Source organism: Falco biarmicus, chromosome 11 (genome assembly GCF_023638135.1).
Source record: "Falco biarmicus isolate bFalBia1 chromosome 11, bFalBia1.pri, whole genome shotgun sequence".
NCBI classification, from domain to species: Eukaryota; Metazoa; Chordata; class Aves; order Falconiformes; family Falconidae; genus Falco; species Falco biarmicus.
Genome location: NC_079298.1, coordinates 33,538,848 through 33,565,015, shown reverse-complemented (window position 1 = coordinate 33,565,015; position 26,168 = coordinate 33,538,848). Strand labels below are relative to the sequence as shown.

The 26,168-nt window shown below is 45.2% G+C and overlaps 1 protein-coding gene across 2 annotated transcripts in view; it reads right to left on the bottom strand.

The window, feature by feature from the left end:
• C11H1orf21 (chromosome 11 C1orf21 homolog) overlaps positions 1 to 25,220 on the bottom strand; it is a 125,104-nt gene extending 99,884 nt beyond the window's left edge. The window contains exon 1 of one of the 2 annotated variants that reach the window (XM_056356260.1): positions 24,831 to 25,220. The gene's annotated coding sequence lies outside the window, so the exon portion shown is untranslated. Of the gene's footprint in view, positions 1 to 23,815; positions 23,890 to 24,830 lie in introns of those variants that run through there. The other variant, XM_056356262.1, reaches the window with a different exon arrangement.
• Between the last annotated feature and the right edge of the window lie 948 nt (positions 25,221 to 26,168).

The following is a 26,168-nucleotide window of genomic DNA, read 5'->3' as shown; positions in this document are numbered from 1 at the left end:
AGATGGCAATCTGAAAAGCACTGCCAGGCAGGTCAATGATATCTGAAATTAAACAAACTCCTTCACAAGCCTCTACACAGATGTGCAGGACAACACGCTATGTTTCGCAGTGCTCAGTCCCAGAAGGACTGACATACAATTATTAAGAAAGCGACTGAGAACTGTGCGCAGTTGTTCAGCCTTTTAAAGCTGCGAAGGCTGCATTCACAAATGTCTACAGAAAGAAGATCTCCAGTGTTTACTTAATTCTTGTACTTGAAAGGAAGAGTTTCAGATGACAGCAGAAGAAAAGAGACCGATAATGGGAAGCAAGAATTTGTTGGGGAATAATTCAAATGTGAAACTGTTAATTAAATATGCAAAGTACTTCCAGAAGCAGCAACGGAGAGACAAAAACCCAAATGCTGCATCTATTGTAAACAAGCGTGAACACACAAAATAAATATATCTACCTTCCAAAGTGAGATTTGACTTTCTAATCCCTTGTCTACCGATTTCAGATTTGCTTCTTTCTTAAACACATACTCTGTCAAGGATGCCTCCGCAAGATTAAGACAAGAAGTAAATATTTCCGTGTTTAGGAAAAAAAAAAATAGAAAAAAAAAAAAAGGAGAACTGTTTGTTGTTCAAGTTTTCTTGAAGTCCTCAGAACACAGAAAACAGCTTGGGCTCCTGTTTAATATGAAGGATTTACCAGTACCTAAGTAAACAGTGCTTCTTGTTACCAAACAGGCAGCAGAGAGCTCTGACAAGCACAAAAGAATTCTAGGCACAATTCACAGGGTTTCAGATAAGACAGGTGAAAGGAGGACTTGAAAGGTTTATAGCAGCTTGTGTAGGAGAAGAGAGCACAATGCATGCAATTTCATTATTACTTAAATATCTGTAGTACATAGGAGTAGCACAGGAAGGAATCCCGCTGTGCTGGACACTGGGTAAACTTGGAGCAAGAGCAGTCTCCTACAAAAAGCCTATCACTGAAGCATAAAATAGCAGATGTACAAATACTAGCACAGAGTCAAGCAGAAAACAATTTGCAATTCCTATTCAAACTAATTTTACTTCTGTTGAACCCACCAGAAATCTCAAAAAACATTTAACTAAACACTGTGACTACTATCACCCAGTCCTTATAAAATGCTGCTTGTTTCAGGCATCAGGACTGGTTTTCAGAAGATGGAGTACCGCTCAGAAGATGGAGAGTACCACAGTTCCCATTTTACATACAGGCAAACAGACAACTAAACATAATTGCAGCAGGTTCCAGATTAGCATAGATCAGCCTTCAGCCCCTCAATGCAATGAATCATCCTCAGCTTGAAGGATGGTTTTATAAAAGCAGAACCAGTCACTTGAGGTTTGCACAGCAAGCCTGAAGTACCAGCAAAAGGTACCATGCTCACAGAGGAGATGGGTGCGCGGGACACTGTCAGGCTCCCGGCACAAGCAGTTTTATGGGGAAAATGGGGTAAAGCCTTTTGGGGAGAGTTTTATGGGGAAAAGGGAGCTGCGGACAGATCAGGATGAATCTTACATACACAAACTGACAAGGAGAGACACGCAGTGATTGACACTGTATATAATAAACACAACTGGTAAGAGTCTAGACAGGCTTTCAGTGCGTAAATATCAAATTATATGAAACATGCTGGAGGGGACTTGCAGCAACTTCTAATTTTAAGAATCTACCTAAGTTTAAAAGAAAGGCAGCGATATCATTTCTGGCTTCTTCCCCAAATAGATTCTGCTGATTTGCCTAACCAGACAAATCAGATAAATCCTGTGGTTTCTAAACACCTTTCAAGTTTACTTTCAATAGGTAAATTGAGAAAAACTGTGGGTTTGGGGTTTTTTCCCCTGAAGAAAAAGCAGGTGAGGGAGGAGAGAGTCCCTTTCCCCCACTCATCCTGAGCGCCATCGCACAGCACGTACAGGACAACCAGGGGATCAGGCCCAGCCAGCGTGGGGTTATGAGAGGCAGGTCCTGCTTGATGAACCTGATCTCCTATGACAAGGTGACCTGCATAGTGGATGAGGGAAAGGCTGTGGTGTCGTCTACTGAGACTGCAATAAAGCCTCTGACGTTGTTTCCCACAGCATTCTCCTGGAGAAACTGGCTGCTCATGGCTTGGATGGGTGTACAGTTCACTGGGTAAAGAACAGGCTGGCTGGCCAAGGCCAAACAGCGGTAGTAAATGGAGTTACATCCAGCTGGTGGCGGTCACAAGTGGCGTTCCCCAGGGCTCAGCAGCGGGTAAGACTGCAGACAACACCAAGCTGGGCAGGAGTGTTGGTCTGCCTGAGGGCAGGAGGGCTCCACAGAGGGGCCTGGGCAGGCTGGGCTGACGGGCTGAGGCCAGCTGTGTGAGCTTCAACACGGCTCAGTGCCGGGTCCTGCACTTGGGGTTGTTACGCTCCAGGCTGGGGGCAGAGCGGCTGGAAAGCTGCCCGGTGGGAAAGGACCTGGGGGTGCTGGTTGACGGCCGGCTGAACATGAGCCAGCAGTGTGCCCAGGTGGCCAAGGCAGCCAACAGCACTCTGGCTTGTATCAGACAGTGTGGCCAGCAGGGCCAGGGCAGTGATCGTCCCCCTGTACTTGGCACTGGTGAGGCCAGAGCTCGAATCCTGTGCTTGGTTTTGGGCCCCTCACTTCAGGAGGGATGTAGAGGTGCTGCAGCGTGTCCAGAGATGGGCAACGGAGCTGGGGAAGGGTCTGGAGCACAAGTCTTACAAGGAGCGGCTGAGGGAACCGTGGCTGTTTAGTCTGGAGAGGCGGAGGCTCATGGGGGCCCTTTATTGCTCTCTACAACTACCTGAAAGGAGGTTGTAGAAAGGTGGATGTCACTCTCTTCTCCCAAGTAACAAGCAACAGGACGAGAGGAAATGGCCTCAAGTTGTGCCAGGGGAGGTTTAGATTGGATATTAAGAAAAACTTCTTCACCCAAAGGGTTGTCAAGCCTTGGAACAAGCTGCCCAGGGAAGTGATGGAGTCACCATCCCTGGAGGTATTTGAAAGACTTGTAGATGTGGCGCTTAGGGACATGGGTTAGTGGTGGACATCGTAGCGTTAGGTTAACAGTTGGATTCAGTGATCTTAAAGGTCTTTTCTAACCTAAACAATTCTATGATTTTATGTAACATATTCATCAGTCTTCATTCTCATGGTGAGCTACAAAACTGAGCTGTGCCCAGAACCATCACTGTCCTGCCCAGTGCACACTGCATCGCTGTTTTTTCCCCTGAGAACAATATGAAAATAGTTTCCCACCGCACTGCTCCCAAACATGATTGCCTAAACTATTAAAACACAAAGTTAACTGCTCCTGCCACAACACTTCAGCTCTGTAAATACTTCACACAAAGCACATCTGAAATATCAATCCTTTATCATCTAACTTCAGAAATATTTTGCACGTATCAGCACTGCAATTAAAACTCCTCATGTGCTTTTGTGATGGATAACAAAACCAGAGGGCACATAGGCTACATAAATTGTTGATGAAAGCTAACCGAAAGGTTTGGGGGTTTGATCTTTCACTCAGTGAAGCGACCCACAACATGAATGCAGCTCACCCTGAACACAGGGAGAAGTGCAGAAGGATGACTAGAATTGCATCAAGAAAATTCAAACTGTAAGAATGAGAGATGCTTCCTCTCAAATCATCCCTCTCGGGTGTGAGGATAAATCACTGAGGTTTCTCCCTTGACACAAAGCCATCAGGTGTAACTCAGCCATCTCACAAGCAGCTACCTCTTTGTGCCTGCACATCTGTGCTGCTCCAACCATGGAAGTCAGTCAAGAATGTGGAAGAAATTAAATACTTCCCCGCACAGCCTGTTCTTTGGGTTGATTCACTGAAAATTCCTCCCCCCCCCCCTTTCCTTTCTCTCCCTCTTAAGAGAAAACTAGGACAATGAAGGTGTTAGCAGACCCATCTGGAAATGCTGGAATTGCTTCAGGAGGTTCCCTGATGGAGAAATACCAGCACAACAGTGAGTTCAACAATGGGAAACAGCAAACCTGAAACCCACTAAGGGAAGTCAGTATTTAAAGCAACTTAATACTTTCCATCTCCTTATCAGAATAGCACTGATGCTCTTTTCAGCCAAAGCACTTAAAAACACACACACTTCAACCACAACCAAATCGAGGGCTCAAATTTACATGCATGCCATGAGGTTCTGGTGAAAGATGACCCAAACCACTAGCAAAGGCTTTTGGACCAGCAGCAAAACCCAGCTTGCTACAAGTACTTCCGTGAGGTCTGTTCGCCACGCTGGGCCAAAAGCAGCCTTATGTGTTTATTTTATTCACAGCAAGTTCATTTGTCTTAATATGTCTGACATCGCCATCATTCAACATCAGATGCCATTCTCCAGCTCTGGTCTCCTCCCCTCCTTCGGGCTTCCAGTAAAATTAGACCTTGAATTAAGCTTCCAGTAAAATAATTACAGCTGGCAGGTATTTTTCAACACTGATTTGGAAGCCAAGAAAGCAAACCAAAACAAACTAAAACAAAACAAAATCAAATCAAGCACTACTCAACTTTTCTTAGAAACAACTTGTTCTGTAGATCAAGTATTTTTACTGATGGATGGTTTTGCTCTACCACTGTTTCACGTTGCTCTATGAAATTCATAAAAGCATTGACCAGACAAATCTTAAGATAAAATAGGGGGAAAAGTATCTTAAAGTCCCTCAAAACAACAACAACAACAAAACCCCCAAACAAAACAGAGAGAAAAAAAAAAAAAAAAAGACCTGCTCAAAAACAGCGAAAAGAAAAAGGAAAGCAAAGAATAACAATTTAATCCTTTTCCAAAGCACATCTTCTACCAGCCACTGTGGGAAGAGGACTACCTTTGGAGGCTTTCTTCATATCCACAATTTCAGAGGAAAAGGCATCCTATCTCAGCCTCCTGGCCAAGAGACAGATGTCTGGGGCTGGATAGGAAAATACTGAATTTACCTCCGATAAGGACACAGCACAAATTGTTACTCACAGTTTCTGCACAAAGTAGGATATGCTTATTTAAATTCAAGTGACGTAAATTTTCAGTGAGGCAACCCAAATCACCTTCTCCATTTTTACTGGCAGCTATTTTAATAAAGCAAGCTCCCTTGTAATCAGTTGGTAACCATTAAATCATGTTGATCTTCATGTAAATAACGCTTTCTCTTGCAAAAGCAGAACTTCTTTTTGCAAATTCAGAGGATACACTGTTCCTAATAAATGATTTCATAGCTTCTGATACAGTTACCATAATTCCAAACTATTTATTTATTTCTGTTAGAAAATGTTTATTTAGGACATATTATATTATTTTGATACAGGTCAAAATGCAGTCAAATGCAACACTTTACCCTAATTTCTACCATGCCATTTCTAAAACACGCCCTGCCTGTATCACTGTGCAGATCTTTATGGGACCAGACCAACACCAAAATACAGAAGGGACCTATGCTGAGTGACTTTACTTCCAAGTCTTACGGTTAAATAACCTCCTTTCTTGCATACTACCCTTGGGATCCCACTGCTTGTTACTCCATCATGAGTTTTGAAGACTTAGAGACACAGGTGCCTGTATCACGTAATTCGGCTCTTCCTCACTCGGAGATGAGCACATAAAACTACCAAAGTCACAGTGAGCAAGCCTGGAGCAGAACCCCTGGGCGATGTTTCCCTTCAGGAGGGAATTGCCATAGTACAGTTCTTCTCACTCACACAACCTTTTCCAAAAGTTTTGGAGTTTTGCACTCAAGGTGGTTTTTTTTCCCAGCTGAAATGTGAAAACAGAAAACAGCAACAAAATTACATGGTAGCCCTTTCTCAGTTTCCTCAGATCCCTGGCCAAAGCTGACACTATTCTTGGCATTTGCAAGGTGCTCTCCCCCCCGCCCCCCCCCCCCCCCCCAACCTTCACAGTGGACTCAAACTGTGGTGCTCTTGATTTAAAGGTTGACTCATTTGAAGACAGAGAGCCAAAGGACACCACTCGTTCTCGGCGTTATGCTGCTCTTGAAGAGGGAAACATTAGTGCCACATGGAAGAGTCAAAAGTGCATCTGCATTGACCACCTACGTGAAAAGAGCACATGCAAGATCTGATGAACCAAGACAGGCCCCGCCACCAAACCCTTGGGACAGGCTCTGCAGCTCTGGGAAGGCAGTAAAGCGGTAACAGGCTTTCACATCCCATGCTACTTTTTGCCATATAATACAGTTTATTTTTCTAGCCATTCCATGTGGGAATATTAGGGGGGGGATAGTATCTATCACTCCATCAATCTGTACATCCAGGGAATGATACAAGGAAAAAGCAGCAGTTTTCACATACAGAAGCACAACACACAGGAGCCAGAGCCCTTCACTTCATTTCTGAGAAGCCTCCATCACCATCACTTTCTTTTGCATGCAGATGATATGCTAACAAGCCCTTTAGATAATTAGTCCATATATACTGTGTAGGTGTTTGCTAAAATACTAGTGCCAGTTTCCAGTCGATACAATGGGCATTCTCTCTACATTATTGCATTATAAAGTCATAGAAAGAGGTCACAAAAAATTATGAGAGAATTCCTTTTTCAGAAGAATTTAAAGTAACGTTCACCCTCTGGTTTATTTTTTACCAGAAGCAAGGCTACTGTCAGAAAGCAGTTTCCTTCTGGCATTGCTAACTCAGCACTCACTTTACTCCCACACTTTATCATTCCCCTTTCCTGTTTTTGTACTCACTGCTGCCTTCGGAGGATGATGAGTAGGGGCAAGAGGAAAACTGAAACAGGAGCCCTCAGGTTTCTGAACAGCTGCCTCGGGAAGCAGAGCATTTCACAAATGCACTGAAATGCTGATCTTTAATTTTCAGGTCAGTTAGCCAAAGATGTAATGTACAGAAAGGAAAAAGTGACGCCCTAACAACTCCTGAGGTTTCAAAAACAACAATCCCGTCCATCCAGAAAAAGCAAATCATACCTACCACTTCTTCCCCTGTCCATACCTACCATTTCTTTCTCGTCCCACACTCTTTTCAAAATACGGGATGTGTTTTAACAGCAAGCGAACAAGATTTGACTGCAAACATCTTTCACCAGCATAACTCTCAAAGATGCTTAAGTGCTTAAGATACTCAGATGCTTTAACTAGTAACTGAACAGGACACTGTTTTGTAGATGGCTTAAAGACCTTTGTCAGGGTGGGGTTTTTTCCCCCACATATACATAGTGGAGTGGATGGATCTTTCTGGAGATGAGTCACTTAGTGAAACAACAGAATAAACTCCCACAAAATGCTGTGGAGTTTGTGTTTAACATTCTCCAGCTCCTTTTTTGGAGTATTTGGCAAGGCTCTGGCAAATGCTCCTCCTGCAGAAATCAAGCGGAGATTTTATTTGTCAGTGAAAGAAATCTCAAAGTGATTAAATACTCATTTCAGTCTCCACTTCTCTTTCTGCTTCAAGTCTGCTCCCTCCCAAAGCTGACAAAGGAGAAAGGAAAGCCACTGAGAGCAGGGCAACTGCTGACACCAAACATACAACCCAAGCTGGGTTTCCAAAGCTCCAGACCACAGGAGATGCTCAAGCAGATTTGCTGTTGTGGCTGCTTCATGCTTCTGAAGATCACCCCAGAGAAAGTGCTTGAATGTTTAGATTGGCTTTCACTTCTAAAGGGTTCAGCAGCAACATCTTTTGGCTAAAGGCCAATTACCATCTTAAGGGGCGGGGGGGGGGGGGGGGGCGCAGGGGGGGAGTGAAAGTTAAGGGTAAGCGAGGCTTTGGCACACAAGGCAAAGCAAAAGGAGCCCGCAGAAACCAAAACTAAGCCTGGAGCTTAGCGCTGCCATGGTCTATCTGTGCTATACACACCTGCTTCTCCCAAAATCTTACATACCCGTACATGCTTCCTTAAGCACAGACACCACAATAATCATTGTGATCCAATTCAATTTGCACATAAATCACTAATTAACTCAGGGCATGCAAAAGATACCAAACCTGGAATCACAGGTAGTGTCTCTGTCACCAACACTAATCCTGGAGAAATCAGGGGGCACCGGATACTTATTTGGGTAGCCGGCCTGCGCTGCAATCTGCTCTACTATATCCTCATGCATACTGCTACTTATTTAAAATCTACAATAAATATTATTATTGTTACAAATACACCTTCATTTATCACCTATACCTTATGCTACTGACAACTGTGCCTTTGATGAGAGTTACTTTTCAGAAGCGTGTGCATTTATATTATGACTGCTTTCACATCTGCACAGAGTATATAATTTCTTTTGCGTCAGCGGATACCGTGACTAAGTAGCGTTAAGAATGAAATGGGTATCACAGCAATCAATGTTTTGTGCAAGTCATCTTACCCACAGGATTTTGCACAGTCCTGTGGTAACGGGTGAGCAGCAGAAATGGGCGAGAGCTGCAGATGGGTGTCTGCAGCCACAAACCCGTATCCAAGTAGTACATGGCAGATGGCCATCCACCACTGACTTCGATACCCAAACACCATTTCATATCAGTACTAAGTGACACACAGTAGTTTCTGTGATGAAAAAATGCATGTGTATACACACATGCAAATAATCTGTGCTCTCCATTCACTTAAAACAGAATTCACTTAAGGAAAATCTTTATTACAGGTATTTCCTTACACATTTGCATTTGTCTTCTGTTTTGTATTTTTGCTTGTGTTCACATCAAATGAATAAAAATACATTCTACTTGGCTTATGAAGCATTCACTTATAAAAAATGCTGATGTGAATTTGTTTGACAGAAATGCAGAAACGAAACCGCAGAGCTCTAACCACGCACTAGACTCACACTTGTTCAACTGCACACCCAGCACAAAGGCGTGACTGAATCCGCCAATCCTACATATATTTTTGTCATATAAACTGAAAGCAAACCTCAGCCAGGTCTAGGGTAATTAAAACTGAGGAGGGGACTTTGAAGGATGGCATGTAGTCACACGTTGCAGTACTCTCACTCATCTTACAGAACAGAGGTGTTTCAGGTGGCTGGACATTACAAACCCTCTGTGCTTAAAGAGCTGCTGGCTAATCACTTCTGTCACTATGTGCTGACCTCAGCTAAGGGAGGAATCTGATGGAGAACAGAATACATTGTTAATTTACTATAAAAATCAAATTTGGATTTTAAAAAATAGCATTCTGATTGGCTGTGCATAGGTGAGGAGGCAGGAAACGAAGAAAACTGCTACTTGCAGACTTTGGGGGGAAAAGTGCAATCTTCAAAAAAAAATAACGACTTTAAGAGGAAGTTAATTTTTCTACTGGCTTAAAAGAGACTAAAGGTAAGTTTTTTGATCAAAACAAATCATTAAGTGTATAAACATGAAAATGAGTTTTCCCACTAGCAAGCACTCATACACCATAGTCACTGAGTAACAACACACAAGGAGCAAAGGCACTCACAAAGTACTCAAAATTCACTATTTCAATTAAACAGTCAGTCCATTAACAGACGATAATCCATCATTCCTCAGAGGCTGTAAAAATACCAGCATTTCTTTTAGCACTCATCTGACAGGAAGATGAGAAAACACTGTAAAAGAAATGAAAGATAGGCAACCCTTCCTGCAACCCAAGAGAATAGTTGCTCCTTTTTGCAGGGGAAATATTTTGGAGTTTCACTGAGCTTTTACTTGTTCATCCTCATGTGCCACATAGAGGTGGCTTGCATTTTTATATCATTTCACATACAGGAAACCAAAGTACAAGTAGCACAGCACAAGCAAAAGAAGGCTCCACTTTTCCAGCCCTCTGCTCTTCCATGTGTGGCAGCAATAGGGCTTTTTTTTTTTTTTTTTCTTTTTTTTTTCCCCGACATTTGACAGCAAGCCTCCATTATATTTCTCTGCTTTCCGGAAGTGCTGTTACCCAATAAGATCAGTGGGGGACATATGGAAACAACTTAAAAGTGTATTCCTTCTCCCAGAAGCCTGCAGTGGAACCTCCTGTCTACACGGACCCCACAAGCCCACAAAAGACTTTAAAAATCAGCTGACAAGGCAGAGTTATTCTTAACTACATCAGGTCAGACTAAAGGCCCATTTCATCCTGCACCCAACAGAAATAAAAAGTGGATACCTGGGAAAGGGTGTAGGAATACACACCAAGTAAAGAGTGAAGTCACCACGTAATGCTCTTTCCTATCCCAACCCAAGCACAGAGACAAATTTTTCCTCTTCAAGGTATAACTAAAATTGTACTGAACGCAACACAGCAAATCAACATGGAACAATCATCACGGCACAGGGTTCCTATCTGGCTCTCCTGCCCATTTCCCTGTTCCCCACCTGCCCTTGGTTGCTCCTCTCTACCTTGTGAGCTTTGGGAAGTCAACTTCCCTGACAAAAGTCATGACTCTGCTTCCCAGAACGACACCTGATCTCATCCGGAGTTTCCTTGTGCTAGCATAACACAATCAGTAACGTGGTGAGGGGAAATTTAAGAAAAGGAAATCAAAACGGGAAATGGTATTAGCACTGGTGACAGGAAACGCCATAATAAAATCATTTTGACTTACAAGTAAAGTTAATCATGGAACTTCTTTAAAAGGTGTAGGTTTAAGTTTAAGCTTTTAGCATTTTATATATTTAGAATCTATTTAAAATGTTAAACCGATAAACACCCATGACGCAACTTTATGTTGCTTAGGAATCTGCAGATACTACACACATGAAGTTGCCCACTCAAAACCAACACTAAAGCAATTGGTCTTTGATACGAAGCCCTACCGAAGCAGGCACAGTGCCTTACCTCCATTACATCTGCTGGCCTACAAGACAGCTCCTGTTCTTTGGTGTCCTGCCAGTACTTCTCCTGTCAAATACACCATGTGCCAACACAAGTGGCAACACGAAACTCTGCAGAAATTCATGCTGGTTTGGGTTTTGTAGGTCTGCTGCATGACACAAGACAGTAAGGGTGCTGACATAGAACAGAAATACAAACAAGCCTCAACCCCACCACGCAGGTACATTAACCAGTAAAAGCTACTGAAATCATGAGAGTGATGTACTCCCACAGCCAGTATTTGCAGGGTCAGCCACTGCCCCCTCGTTCCTAACACTATGTCAGTGCCATGATAAGCCTACGATTTCTTCCATCAAGCCCCATCCCAGGTTCAACAAGTGAAGGGTCATCCATAAAATTTCATCCTTAGCCTTAGTTCTCCCCCAGAGACATATTCCTGATTAACTATAGTTAAGGTACCATGGTAAAATAGATTTTAATCCAATACAATTTCTTTCTTTCTTGTTTTGCCTTTTGCACACTTGTCTATTTATCTGTCCTGCAATTTCAAATACAAACCAGCACCGCTGAGAAGCAGCGAACTAACACAAGTGGTGACTATTTTGACATAACACCAGTTATCTAAGCAGTATGTGCTAGAAAGAAGGGTTTAGGGAACAAACAATGGATGCAGCCAGGTATCAGAAGAAATACTGTTCTTAAGTGGAATATTAACATTTCCACCTGGAAAAGATGACAGGAAGAATCAGTGAAGCGCACTAAGCAAAATCACTGCACTTCACAACTGGAATACTTAGAAGCTTTTTGACTTATCTTTAATACTTCGGAGTTGCAGAAAACCACTAAATGGAGACCAAATCCTTTCTTTCCTCTTCCCCCTTGCCCACTGCTAACAACAGCACTCAGCATGATTCAGCTGGTGAATCCAGCCCAACTATATCTCACACATTAAAAGAGAAGGGTGCACAAAGAGCAGGCACTGCTTGGTGCCTCCCGCAAGAACCTGGGGTGTCACTGGCAATGAGGGGTGACCAGCCCAAGACCCAGCTTTAGGATGTGGCACTACCACCCCTGGTTACAGCCCACTGCCAGAGAGCAGGCTCTGTCCTCATTTTGACAGGCTCATTTCTTGTATTGCTACCTCTAAAAGGAAAAGCCCAGCACCCTGCATCACAGCCTACAGAAAATGGCTCTGAGCCTCTGACTCAGAAAGCTTTTATTCATAATACACACCATATGAAGAACAGGAGAAGGAAGGATTTGATCATTTCTACCGCCTTTACCATGCACCTTGAGGTAGTAAAGCAAAGTACGTGTGTGCCCTTGCACAATTTCCTTTTCAACAGCAAGTGCCTTTTGGTTTCATTAGTTCATGTCTCCTTTCCTCCTGCTCACGTTTCCAGCCTCGTGCCATCAGCTGTTTAGCTCTTCATGTTTCATCTCCAGCCCTCTACCTCACCACCTCCAACGTTTAGGAACAGACACACTACTCCTGCTCTCCATACCATTTCTCTGCTTATTGATACCAGCTCTTGATAGCAATGACCCAGAAACAACATGTCAAGGCTCTTCTACCTCTTCTCTCCAAAATGAAGAGCTAGCCTACCTCACCTGCACAGCAATGCTGAGAGCCCCTGCAGTACATCCTTTGCTGGGCATCGTGGTGGGCAACCGTTACTCTGAACTTCTTTTTCAATATTAATTTTTAGTCCACACAAACCCAAGCTTCAGGCTGTACAAGGTAGGTAGGAACTGTAGGAAGGGATGGGGGAGGGGAGGGGGGGAGTTGAAGTTGGGGGACAACTGAAAGTCAGATGTGCAGGGGAGCTGTACATCTTCTAAAGAGGGCAATCAGAAAGACAGAAAGACATGTTTTCAGCTTACTTTGTCCTTTCACACATCTGTGTTTATGGCTTTAATGGTAATGTAAAGCCACAAGAATCCTTCCTCTATGGCATTTAACAGTGTTAAAAAAACACTGTGCCTCTAAACATTCAGAAGCTAAATCCTAGCCTCACTAAGCTCAAGAGTAAAATTCTCCATGACTTCAGCAGTACACAGTTTTGGCCCCAGGGTACTGAATGCAAGCACACACAGGGGCTAAACATAATCTGCACTGATATTTACATAATTTCCCTATATGTAAACAAATTAACATAGCCACAATATTTGATTGTACTTCCATCTTCCATGACCAATGAGTCAGAATTGCTTGTTTATAGTTATTAGCAATATAAACCTGCAATCAATCAGCACTCTCTTCACCCTGAAGAAGCAGGGGGAGAACAGCTACAAAAGCCATCAGGAAATAGCAAGGGACACCCCAGTCCCAAGACTGAACTCAGAACATTAGTATTTGCCATAGACAGCAACAGGAAATACTCTTCTTCGTAACTATGAATGTAAAAATAGTATTTGAAAAGCAAACCTGTTACGAGAATAGAATTAAGCTACTGAGGTTCAAGTTGATCAAAGGATTTAGAAAAATAATCCAGATTTCACTCTATTTAAATAATTAAAAAGATAAATTCGAAGCCAAGAGAAGGGACCTGTTTTTATTCTTCTGATAACAAGGCACAGAACAAGATCAGAGTCGTACCATGCTGCGTGCCACAAAAACACCGTCGCAACTGCAAGGAGTCTGAATGGGCAACTCCAGCCACAGCAGCTCCACAGCCTCTTGGGAAACAGAGCTGTGGTCTCCCAGCTCTCACCCAGCTGCATTATTCACTCTGCCATGCCATTTTTCTCCTATTCCATTAACACCTGGAAGCATGTATGTTTTTTCCTCCTCAATGCATGCTTTGTACCTGGTTTTCTGGTGCACACTTGTTCTCCTTTATACTTCTTCCCAATATTCCCTAAAACTTCCCTTTTGGGCACTCATTTCATCTAAGCCTTCCTGGTATAGACCTGTAACAAAGCAGCAAACAGGATAAAAACCAGGGGAACTGCTAAAGACAACTGCACACAGCACCAAGGGCGTACTCCTAAATTTCCAGGTAAGAACAACACACACAGCACCACAGACTGCTGTAACTTCCATCAGTTTTAAACTTTGTCCTAGAGCACCTCCAGTGACTAATCGAATGCATAAACCTACCAGACGCGCTAGCTAATGACCAGGTAGGAACGATGAACTAGAGACTGGTAAACTAGTTTGCAATCCCCACCATCAAGAGGCATACGTTACCTTAAGGGTGAAAGTCACTCCCATCTTCTGTTTTCCATCTCCTCTTTGACATTCAAATAGAGACACAAAACCAGTCCTGCAGTCTGACGATACAGAAAGGTCCCTGCATCTCCTCCAACACTGGTTTTGTTTCCCTGAACACTGAGATCAGATCAGCATTGCCACAGACAGCACCTCAGCTCAATTCAGCTCACGCTTGGAAAAGACTTCACGGATATCAAGGCTAACTCGGGGAATTCGACTTTATTGGCACAGAAGCAGCAGACTGGGAAGCTCACATGCTATTTTCTTTTTTTTCGCGTTCAACCATGCTCAGTATTTTCAAAGCAATAAAACCTTTTCAACACAAAATACAATCCAGGCGTGTTCATGAGATGTCACAGGAGCTGGCAGCAGGTAAAGAGAAAGAATGCAAAATCGTAGGCAGGAAAGAGAGGAATGGGAAATTGAACACCTGAAAAGGCACACAGGTCACCAATTTACTCACTATGAGAATCTGTCAGTAAACAGGACCGTCCGATTCACCAGGTAGCAACCATCAAAGCAAAACCAAGAAATCTTCAGGGCCACCTCCATTGTTACCTGTGGCTTTTATTCCTGCCAATACTCAGTCACAGCCAAGATCAAAAGTGGAGCTGATCTCACACGCTCAGAAAATCCAGAGCAGATTTTTTTGGGATAGTTTCCTTGGCATAGGTAATTCACCTGGGATCTTCCATCCCACCTCTGCCTCTCACAAGGACTGCATTAACATCTACCTCCTGCTTGCAAGAGACCACATCTCAGGAACTGGCTGACACTGACTATGGCCAACAACAGCCTGTTACATGCATTTTCAAAGCATACACCAAAGCAAAAACACCCCAGAAAAGAGCTGTTTCTTCTGCATTTGACTTAAGGCAAAAAAAATACAGGAAAACAGTTATCCTGGTATTTACCCTCCACTAAAAAGATAAGGGCTGTGATGGCAAGAAACAGCAAGTGGGTTCTTCATGTGCTTTCCCATGATAGCAGTACCTCTTGGGAAACCAGGGTGGAAGAGAAGGGAGGAGGTGTTGCCATTAGGATGCTATTTTCCACAATCCTTTGACATCAGTAGGATCATTCCTACATGTGAAATAAAGGGTTTTATTTCAAAATGAGGGTGGTGATTTTTTTGTACCTTGGGGTTTCTTTTAGAGGGCAGGCAGGAGGGGAAAGCCAGCAGTAACACAACTACTTGCCTTACTCTCATTAATTGTAACAGGTGCAAAGAAATTCCTCCTCACGCATTGCAAGCCAGCTTAAACCCCAGAAAAATAAGAGTCCTCAACCTGTTGCGCTTAACAAATGTTCTCAGTGAACTTCACCTTCTTCTCTGTAGTTTCCTCTGGTCTCATGCTGCTGCCCAACCTGTTCTGCCTACAAAGGAAGGCCAGGGCAGGGCCTGGAAGGGTTTGGACCAATTTTTCACCCAGCAGCAACAGCACTATGTGCTGATTCTGCCACATTTGCTATTGCTTCAACCTGACTGCCCTCAGAAGACCAAACCCTGCAGGCATTCCACAGCCAATCTTCCCTGACTTGACAGGAACACCATCCAAATCTTGACGCTGGCATGCACCGTGCTTCTATCTGCGAGAACAGGATCTCTGCTCTCAGCCTCACATGGGCCTCCTGGCCGGCAGTCAAAGTATGGGGGAGGAAAGGCTAAGTGTTTGTTTACACCCTCTGCAGCTGATGGGTGGGAAGGGAGCTGAGAGGGATGGAGCAGGCAAAGACAGGGTGCACATCCTTAACTACCACTTTCAGAGTGGCTGAATCGGCGCCGCGTGGACGGGTATTTACTGCTGACATAGGCCTGTAATAAATCACTACCTTTCTGGAGCAACAAGGAAGTTGCAGGGGTGACTGAGTCATCCTCCATCCTGACGCCATTCCAGGAGTGGAGCCACGTACATCCCCCGGCTTTGGGCTGTGCCCATGGCCCAAAAATAGCTTTTAAGCCAAATCCTGCAGTCATCATTCAAAGCTGAAACGCTTTATTTACACTCAGCAAGAATTCAGGTATGTTTTTGACACTGCTAAGAGCAACCAGTGCTTAAGTTATTTGCTTAACAAAGGAGTCTATTTAACTACAAGAGTTACACCAAGTATGCAATGTTTTCTGACCCACATAGAAGCTAATAATTCGCATTTTATGGAACCACTTTATGTAGACAACCCATCTTAATGGCCAACAACACACTGTACAAAAAGTAATAATTGAAAAGCAGTCGTCAGCACTGTTATTTGTGTTACAGGTAACTCACAAACCTCATTAAATTGTAGTATTAAATTTCTAACGACCTTCTGGCAAGCTGTTCAGTTCAAGAGGTTTTTTTTTTAAGGTGTGAGCCTGCAGACTGGCAAGCAACTGTGGAAGAAGTACGTGACAGCTACCCGGAGCCTGTGGGAGTGCCCAGGCAAAAGCCCCCATCACAAAGATGTCAGCCTGATCCCGCTTTGGCAGAAGAAGCGACTTTGACTTCATGAACCCTCCCTCGCCCCAGCCAGTCACTTGACCGGGCTTCTCTCACAAGTTTCTACCCTAATGCCAGATTAATCCTACTTTATCCAGTCCCCAGACATCGAAGAAGCTCCAGCTCTTTTCCCTCAAATCATTGGCTTTTAAACTATTTCTGTTGCAGCACCCAAGCATTTGCTGTGGATGAGAAAAGGCTCAGAGATCAGCACAGCGGTGTAACGGCAAACAAATATTATATCACAAAGTCTGGGATTTTCATAGTCTTTATGAAATTAGGCCCCCTGAATCCCATTGTGACTCAGTGAAGAGTCAAGTGCATAACTTTCCATTGTGCTTGGTGCTTGTAAAAATCCACCAAATAAACATACAACTAAACGTAGCTCCACAAGGCTGAACATTTGTCATTCTCCTAAATGCTGTTACTAAGCCTGAGGCCTCTTATTCCATTATTTATTTATTTATTTATTTTAGGAAATAGCCTCACTCTTGCCAAAACATCAAAGATGCAGAATGCTAGTTATAGGAAAATCCACCTCAGAGTCAGCTCCTGTCGTTGGGGGAAGAACAACAAACAAACCCTATATTCCAAGCTGACAATCATCATGATCTGCCCATTAGTGTTGCGTCGCCGGTCTGTCACGCTGATGGAGTCTGTCTACTTGTGTTGGGGATGACAGTCGCTCCTCGCTGCTGACGTCTTTGCTCAGGGCTGTGCCGCGGTCTCCGGTACACAATCTGCTCCAGAACGTGCAGACTGGCTGTGCCGTTTCAAAAGCTTTCCTAGCATATTTCTGCAGACTGAAACAGGAAAATTCTGGGCAGCCAGGCGCTGATTTATCTCTGTATGAATGCCTGCGGGTGTAATTCGTGCAGCTCTTCCAAACAAAACATTTTCACTGTGATAGGAAAGGCAAACTCCCCCAAACCCAATTTGTTTGGTGGTTAATTAGTATCCTCCACTGCAACATTTGAGACAAAAGAAAGAAGTGGTCCCTCTTCTCCCATGAGCATCAAGACTTTTTAACCTCAAAGATATACCTTATCTGACATGACAAAGGCAGAACAGATCCAGCTTACTATTTTTTTTCCTCCCCCAAACAGAGGGAAAACAACAGAAACTATCTCAGAAGCTTATTCATTGGTAAGTTCTGATTTTCATTTCAGTAGCACTGGTCAGACACTTAAAATTATAGGCTCCCACACCTGAAAACTAGGTAGTAATTTAAAAACATAAATCATAAGAAAAAACAACTCTGTCCGTAAGAACTTCTGAGTGGTAAAAATAACAAGAGGCAGTATTAGAAAACCCTGGCTGGCTTTTCTTTCGCCCGCTAATAAAACAAGTCCCTGAAGTACCCATACGAGTTTCTCCTCCGTGCATTTCCATGCTGGTTGAAGGGAAGAGCCGCCAGCTCTGCTCCCTTGAATTCAGTCTGGCTTATTCAGCAGCTTCAGTTCTGCTCTTTCAGATTCCTGCAAAAATAAAGGCTCAGAAGAGAAAGCTGAGCCTCTGGGCATCCACCAGACCACAGCTACCGTGCGTACGTAACAAGCACAACTGCACTGGAAGAAAAAGAACAGTACCCAATCCTTCAGCATCACATGGCTGACCAAGATCAGCAGCCCCAACCACATCTTTAAACATCCTACTTTCAGCCCGCTGCTGAAAGCAGCTTCCTAGTGACAGAGTGCTTTGTAATTCCATCTGCCAGAAAAGACCAAACTCCTGCACATTTTGTCAGTACATTTATTGCACATCAGCTGCACTCCCTAGAAGCTGCAGCTGAGATGAGCAGGCCTGTAGACAAAATTAAGCAGCGAGATCCAAACTAGGTATTGCCAGAACAGAGAAACATCTTAGTCACCCCTCAAAGCTGATGCTAAAATGGACCTACAGACCCTTATCAGCCCTTAAGACAGCAGCATTTGATTTGTTTCACCAGCTGATTCTTCCCTCAGACTGTTCTCTGGTGGAGATGTGCAAATATTCAATATTCAGAACTTCACTGAATAGCAATTCAAAAGGAATTCTCCGAACAGAAAGGTGAACTTCAGCAAGCACGTTTCCCTAGGAATGGCACACCGACATCAGCACAAGTCAACACCAAAACCTGCAAAATTCACAGAAAATGCTGCTGCCACTGTAACACAGGGGAAGACAGCTATTCATTCGCTCCTCTGTGCCTTCCTGCTAAAACAATCTCCCTGCCCGATATCCTAAATTGCACAGGCTCCACAAATCTATAGTTAGCCATGACTCTAAAACACAGAAGTCTGTCTGCCAAACACACATAATCACATTGAAGTTGTTTTGCCTTTATTAATAAAATCTTGGGATGGGATGAGATAAAAATCCTAAGGAAAAAAGTTTAAAAGGTAAGTCCCTCCCCCTCACCAAATGAAGAGCTGTCCTTGTGTGGATAAACTCCTCTGTTGGGCAACTTGGATAAACTTTTCCTTGTTCATTATAAAAGCACAAGCTCACCAAGGTCCTTTTATGTCCTGATGTATGAAATTATTCCAGCTATATATCGTTTCACTGAGTCCAAGGGGTGAGGCTATGGTATTTATAGATACGTTCAGGGCTAGAATTTTGGTTAGCAACAACATAGTTACGGTCTCAATGCCTAACACACTTTTGGGAAAATGCCCACCTGTATATATATATCCTGGAAAATTTTTCCTATTAAATACGTATTTCAAGTGAACTTGCTTTTTGTCTTTTTCCAAACATATGCAATAAAGCCTACTAAGAAAAACAAACTGGGACCATTTCCATAGTAAGAGGGAAGACCCTGATGCTTTCAGACACATTCACTGGTTTGGGATTTTTTTTACTAGCCACAGCACTTCGCCCTCAAAAAGAGGCCTCAGTTTCACTAAGCGCATGCCACACATTAAGAGGTGAATCTCTGCAAACAACTCAAAACACAGGCAGGTAAGACAGTGCTCCACAAAAGAGAATGCATGTTCTTCCCCCCATTTGGATAACAGATGAAGAGCTCATCATGGTTTAAAAATCTATTTCTCCCGATCTCTAATCCAGAGCCCTGCCTAAAGGCTGTTCAGGACTGGACCAATACTCCAGTTAAATCACTTGGCACTGGCATCTCTTCACTCCATAACTACCTTCCTTTGAACCAAGGGATGGCAGACATGCTAGCAAAGGATGCTCTTGGATTAACACACTGTTGCAGAGATCTTATCCATATGCATGTACTGTTGTTGTGTATAGCATCATTATGTAAGTGCCTCTATTTTTAAAACAAACTGAAAACGTTTGTCTGGTCACTCTCTACTATTATCCCACCCATAAACCAGTAAGCTGAAATTCCACCCACTTTAATCATAAGTTTACAGGCTTACGGGTGGAATAACAGTAGAAATGACAAAACAAAGGTTTTCTGCTTGCTTTACAACCATGAAAATTTTACCCATTTTTTATCAATAGGATTTCAGAAGCTGCCATAATAATAAATCAACAACCTTTGGATGCCTTCTTTTAATACACCAAACAACTACCATTACCACTAGTACCAAAGTCTAGGACAACAAACTGTAACCCAGACTCCTGGTCCACTGGTACAAAAGCAAATACTGCAAGTCAATCACAGTCAAAAGATCCTGCTTCTCTGCCACACAGAGGAAAAAGTGGAACTTAAACCATGACTTTTTAACACTCATCTGTTCCTGAAGTGGTCCAGGACGGCATGTTGAAAGCTAACCTAAAGAACAAATCAAGGACCTAGTAATTGTTTTTACTGCATGATGCTGCACTTACTGGAATCTGTACCTCTTAACTTCAAGCTCTTCAATACGGTTTTAAAATTCTGTTCCCCACATCTTCCACATCCTCTAAAATGTTGCATGAGACACCTTGCAAAGATTTACTTTGGGAAGAACTTCAGACAACACTGCTGAAGTGGATCCTTGGCATACAGCAACTCTTTTGATGCCAGAGTTGCTCTGAATCAAGACTTACTGTGAACCATGTACAAGATGTACAGCTGCAGAATCACATCACTTCTTGTATTTCAACATTTTTTTTGCATGCATTCACCTAAACACAACAGCCGTAATGGTACGTATCTATAAAAGGTGATTGTAAATGGGGCTGGGAGCATACCTTACTGCAAATTTACAGCAATTACCCTTCTATACATTCTAAGACCTGTTAACATCCCCATATATAGTACTTTTCTGTGTGAAAAATCTGAAAAGGAAGATATTCTTCCAAAACTGAGATAAAATCACAGGGCAGGCACTTCAAATGGCAAGTTGTAAAACAAGTAAAATAAAATTGTTTGCAGAGTGCACAATTATACCAGACGTTCACCGACACAGGATGGTGTGAACAGTAATGCCATGAAGTTTTTCAAAACAAATAAGACGTTTTTCAAAACAAATAAGACATTTTTCAGAGAAGGCAATCCATCAGCAACTATTAAACACAACAGCCTCAATGGAACTGCCAGCCCAAAGATTTCCTAGAGTAATGATGGCTGGAAGGGTTTTACCAGGAAGAGAATGCTGTAGTTACAGTTTTCCTATCCACATGTAAGTGGCCTTATCAGAAAAGATACTGAGCTAGACAGGTCTCTAGTCTGACCAAGAATAACTGCTCTTATTCAGTTCATAAAATTGAAGACGACAAGATACCAACCGGTTAACAAATCAGAGCTGAAGGAGACTAGTACCAGTAAAAGAAATAGTCTTAAAATTACTGATTGCATATCAGATTCCACACCACCTCCTCTCTGAACGTCCTACAATAATACAGCCTTAACAGTATTACCAATTCCCCGAAGTTCCTCTTTAGATTCCAGTATACCCAAAATGTGCTTGTGTACATTTAGGCACAAATATGTTATACAGCACAAAGATCAGCCAGTAGCATAGTGATATATATTTACAAGTGCCTGTGAAATCCCTTTGCAATTAGATGCCTGCTTATATAGAATTAAACACAGTCCGCAAGGAAATAAGTAATAGTAGTAATAAAAAAAGCCACCTACTGGAGTATTTTTGAATGTGTATCCAAAACATAGTCCTGTTCCATCATGTTCTGCTGAAGGACAGAAAAGCAGCATCCAGGAGGGTACCTTATCTTTCCCTGAACAAGAGGAAGGCTGGAAGGGTTCAGGTTCCACACCAACACGAAGGCCTCTGGAAAACCGACTGCCAGGAGTCAGTTATTCCTGCTTTCCCTGCACACTTGACACCACTGCATACCGTAGTTAACGGTGGGCATGTTTCATGCTACAGTATTTTTAGAGCGAGGTCCACTTCTCCAGCACCAGAGCCCATGCGAGATCCCTGCGCCGCAGCTGCGAACTGGGTCCCAGCGAGGCACTGCGCGCACAAACACAGAGAGGCCCCTGTTGTAGCGCCATTGAACACCTACCAGGATCCTCCCTGCACTCCAGCTCCTTCCCACGCACCCCAGGCCTCCACCTCCCCCCTTCTGTATCGGCTCTCATCTCTCTCGGTGGGATCTCACCTCAGATACACCAGTAATGCCCACACCACCTACTCCTGCGCCGACCTTTGCTGGGCAGCATGCACGTCACCACCTCCTTTCTCAGCAGATTCAGGGCGACAAGCCTTAAAAATCTCTACCTGTGGCAATGCTGCTTCCACGACAACAAGAAGAAATAGCCAAATAATAATGGACCAGTTGAGGGGCTGCCAGCTTCAGCAAATGTGTCTGGAATTGTATTTTTTTATTATTTTAAAAAGCTTCCAGTTGAGCCTTGGTCATCTTTCTAGACCCAACACCTGCACTGTAATCAGCACAGCGCCTGCACAGCACCCCAGACATGATCAGGCTGCACACAAAGATGTTTGCAGAGGCCTTTACCTGCCAACTAAATGAAGCTGAAAGTTTGCCCATGCATGTGGGCAGCACCTAATGCACCACAGAAGCTCCTGGAGTACAGACAATCAATATTAAATCCATTATAATCCCAAGAAGTTTACCAAACACTTATTTACTATGTTACTGTGTCCACTCATTGTGGTTTTGTCCAGTATTTGCAGTACACTAACTGCAGCACACCTCTCCCATGTAAACACTCGCCCTAATCCACGACGTTATATATATATCATTTGTTTACCCAAAGTTGAATGATCGTTGTTAATCTGATTGCATAACAAACTACAGCAGCCTTAAATAACCAAACTGCTCTTTCCAGCATGGATTAGTCGAAATCACTCACTTCAGCACCCCACCTCTTAAAAAAGTGAAAGAGATCATGGAGAAAGAAGAAAATAAAAGCACCCAGCCACTGCTTTCACAGCCAACTACTGTGGAAGACACACTGCAGTGTGCAGATGCAATGTAGTAACTTCACACCTGGTGCAGGCTGTGAGCGCAAGATAAAGCGAAACGTTTTCAACTGCTGAACAATATTGCGCAATTAAAGCACATTCTGCTAGATCTTATTCACAGCTCCAGCGCAAGCTATTAAGCAAAATATACAGCATGGATTTTCAAAACAAGTAATTGCACGTATATAAACAAAGGCCATCATTTACATGGCAGATCCCATAAAAGCTTATCTACCACATGATGTCACACCCATAAATTACAACTTAAAGTACCAGTGCCAAAGAGCTCCTGCCCTCTCAGCCCAAAATGAACATTATTAGTATCAAACACTGCTCATCCATGACTGCACCTCTTGGAGACAGAACCCCATGAAGTACCCCCTGAGACAGAGTAGTATTTAAAGATTCTTCAGACAATGAGAAGATTTATAATTATTACTGTACTGTATTACATCACAAAGTCTTAAACAAATCAAGCTGCCTCATCATACAACGCTCAAGATAATATAAGGTTTAAACAACATCAAGCAGTATCGGTGCATTTCACTTGTACCAAAGGGCAAACACCTCCAGCCCCCATACACAGGAGATCTTCAGAAACACGTAGCCTTACAGCTATTATCAAACAGCAAGTTAGAAAAGCAAAACCAAAACACACGTATTTCTTTGAACAGACTCAGGACCATAGTTTTTCCATTGAAATCCAACCAACCAGGGCATGGGGAATGTGAAGGGCAGGCAAATGGGAAACGAATTAAGGCAAGGAATATGTTTTGGCATCTCTCGGTTTTAGTTCACCAGTCCATGATCTGCCCAAGAGAAATCAAGAGGCAGAGCCGGGGGCTAATATGAAACTGCCTATTGATCGCAGCTGGCTTTCTACAGCACACAACAAAATTCATCCCCTTGACTGATACCCACGGTGGCAGCCTCATCATGGAAGTTACAGACAAGACAGGCATATCAGCAAATGACCCTCCAACCAACACACACTGGAATACCTTTGTGGGGGAAAGCAAGCTAAGCATCTCTGCTCCAGGCACAAATATCTGCTCCTCAGAGTCCGTAGTCACCTGCAAATCCATAACAATTATCCCAGTGCCCCTATGATCTGCCTGCACCGGGGGACTACCTACACAGCAGGCCCCGCCCCAGGGAAGAAAGAGGCTCCACCGACCCTGTCCACGCCAGATGGGTCTGTGCCGTCTCCATCACGCTCAGCCTGCACCGAATTCACCATTTCTGCGCGTTATTACGAATCTGACATCACATCAGTGCAAGCACAGTCTGACATCTACAGTTAACTCGGTGATGGTGTAAGTGCCGCCCGGCTTACAGGCATTTGGTGTTGCAATTCGCTTGCTGCTGAACCCTTGAAAGAGAAGATATATATACACACACACAGAAAACCTGCTACAGAAAGCCTCGCAGTGACTTGCTTCTTCTCCATAAGGCCGGCGGAGCCGCAGCGAGCCATGTCCCTCCTCCGAGCGGGGGAACTGCAGCAGGAGACCCCCCTGCCTCACTCCGCTCCTGCGCCGCGGCAGCGCAGCACCCCCCGGAGCCAACAGCTGCCGCTCAGCCCCCGGCCCGCCTGCCCGGATGGGGAACCCTGCCCACCCTGCGGCCGCTGCGCCGCCGTGAGCCCCCGCCGTCCCCCCGCAGCCCCCGGGGCTGGCAGCACTTGGCGAACTGCGGAGGCAGGCGCCCGCTCCCCGTACAAAGCCCCGCGGGGTCATGAATAAAACATGGCTCGGAGGAGGAAGGGGGGGGGGGGGAAGAGGGGGGGCGGGATACGGAGGAGAAATAAGGGAATAAAACGGCTGCGCGGCGGCCGGGGGACGCGGCGGCGGGCACGGCCCCGCGGGGGCCTCCCCGGACCCCGACGCCGGCCCGGAGCTGGGGCGCCGCCCGGCCCGCCCGCCACCGGCCCGGGCCTCCGCGAGGGAAGCGGCGCCCCTCGCCCCCCGCCCGCGGCTGCTCCCCCCCCCCCGCCGGCCCCCGGGGGACGCTCACCTCAGGAGCCGCCGCTCGCAGCGGCTCTCCCGCCGCGGAGAGCCTCCGGCAGGCGCCGGGCGCGGCTCGGGGCCCGGGCTGGAAAGGACGGGGAAGCGCGGAGGACCGGGCGGCTCCAAGTAAGCGTGCGAGCGCGGCAGCGGCGACGGCAGCCGGGCGCGGAGCGGCCTCTCCGGGGAGCCGGGGCGGGCCGAGGCGGGGAATGGGCGTTGCGGAGCTGGGGGCGCGCCCGGCCGTCACGGCGGGGAGGCGGGGGGAGGCCGCGGAGGAGGAGCCGCCACGCACCGCCCGCCCCTCCCGCCGCCGGGGCCGGGTCCCGGTCCGCCCGCCGGGCTGTGAGGGCGCGGGGGGCGCTCCCCGCCTCGCTCCTCCCGGGTGAGGGTCCGAGCGGCGCCCGCCGGCCGGCCTGGGCGGGGGCCGGGGCCTGCGCGGCAGCAGCGTCCCCTGCCCGCCGCGGGCCCCGCCCCGGCCCTTCCCGCCGGGCCGCGAGGGGCGGCGTTACCTCAGGCGGCGGCGGGTGCCGGGCCGCCCTTCCCGCCCGTCGCCTCCCGCCCGCCTGCCCTCGCTCCTCGGCCCCGGCGGCCACACAGGCCCCGTGTGGCGGGCAGGTGTCCGGGGGACTTAAGACGTTTAAACGTAACAGCATGTCCTTAATTAAAGTGAAGGGTCTCACAACTGCCCGTGGAACGGTTGTAAGTTACTGCTAAAAATGTGCCCTTTCGAACGCTTTGTTTCCAACAGAACTGACAGGCAAGGATAAGGTGTTATCTTTCCAGTCATTTTGGAAATCCTTACAAAAATTTCCCACTTTGTCCTTTTCCACTGACTGTTAGGAATGAAGTCACAGTGATTATCAGGGCTGTGCTTTTTAATTACCTCACAGAAAACTTACGTGTGCAGAGGTGGAAGAATGCAGGGATGGGACTTTTCCAGGCCAAGCTGTCATATTAACACACTGGTTTTGAAGTGCAACGTTCGTGTGAGCAGTTCAGTACCCTGAAAGGGTGACAACCAGTACAAAGGCATTCCTGCTCCCTTTCCTAAAAATCTGTGGGTGGGTTGTCCTCTCCTGAGGGAGAAGGAAGGCTGGGCACCCACCAGAGAGGATCTCCAGCATCCATGGTCCACAGTACCTCAGGGTAGGAGTCTGAGGTGGGGGAACACCAGGCATCGAGGTAAAGTCAGAGATGCAAAAATGCAGACCCCTGTGCTTTTGGTGTCCTTCTCCCACTCAGCAATGGGACAGCAGAGTGGTTCTCCACCTTACCGTGGGAGGGTTGTTGCCCAGGAACGCAATGCATGTCGGCTTTATTGCAGCATGTGCCCTGATTTTCACAG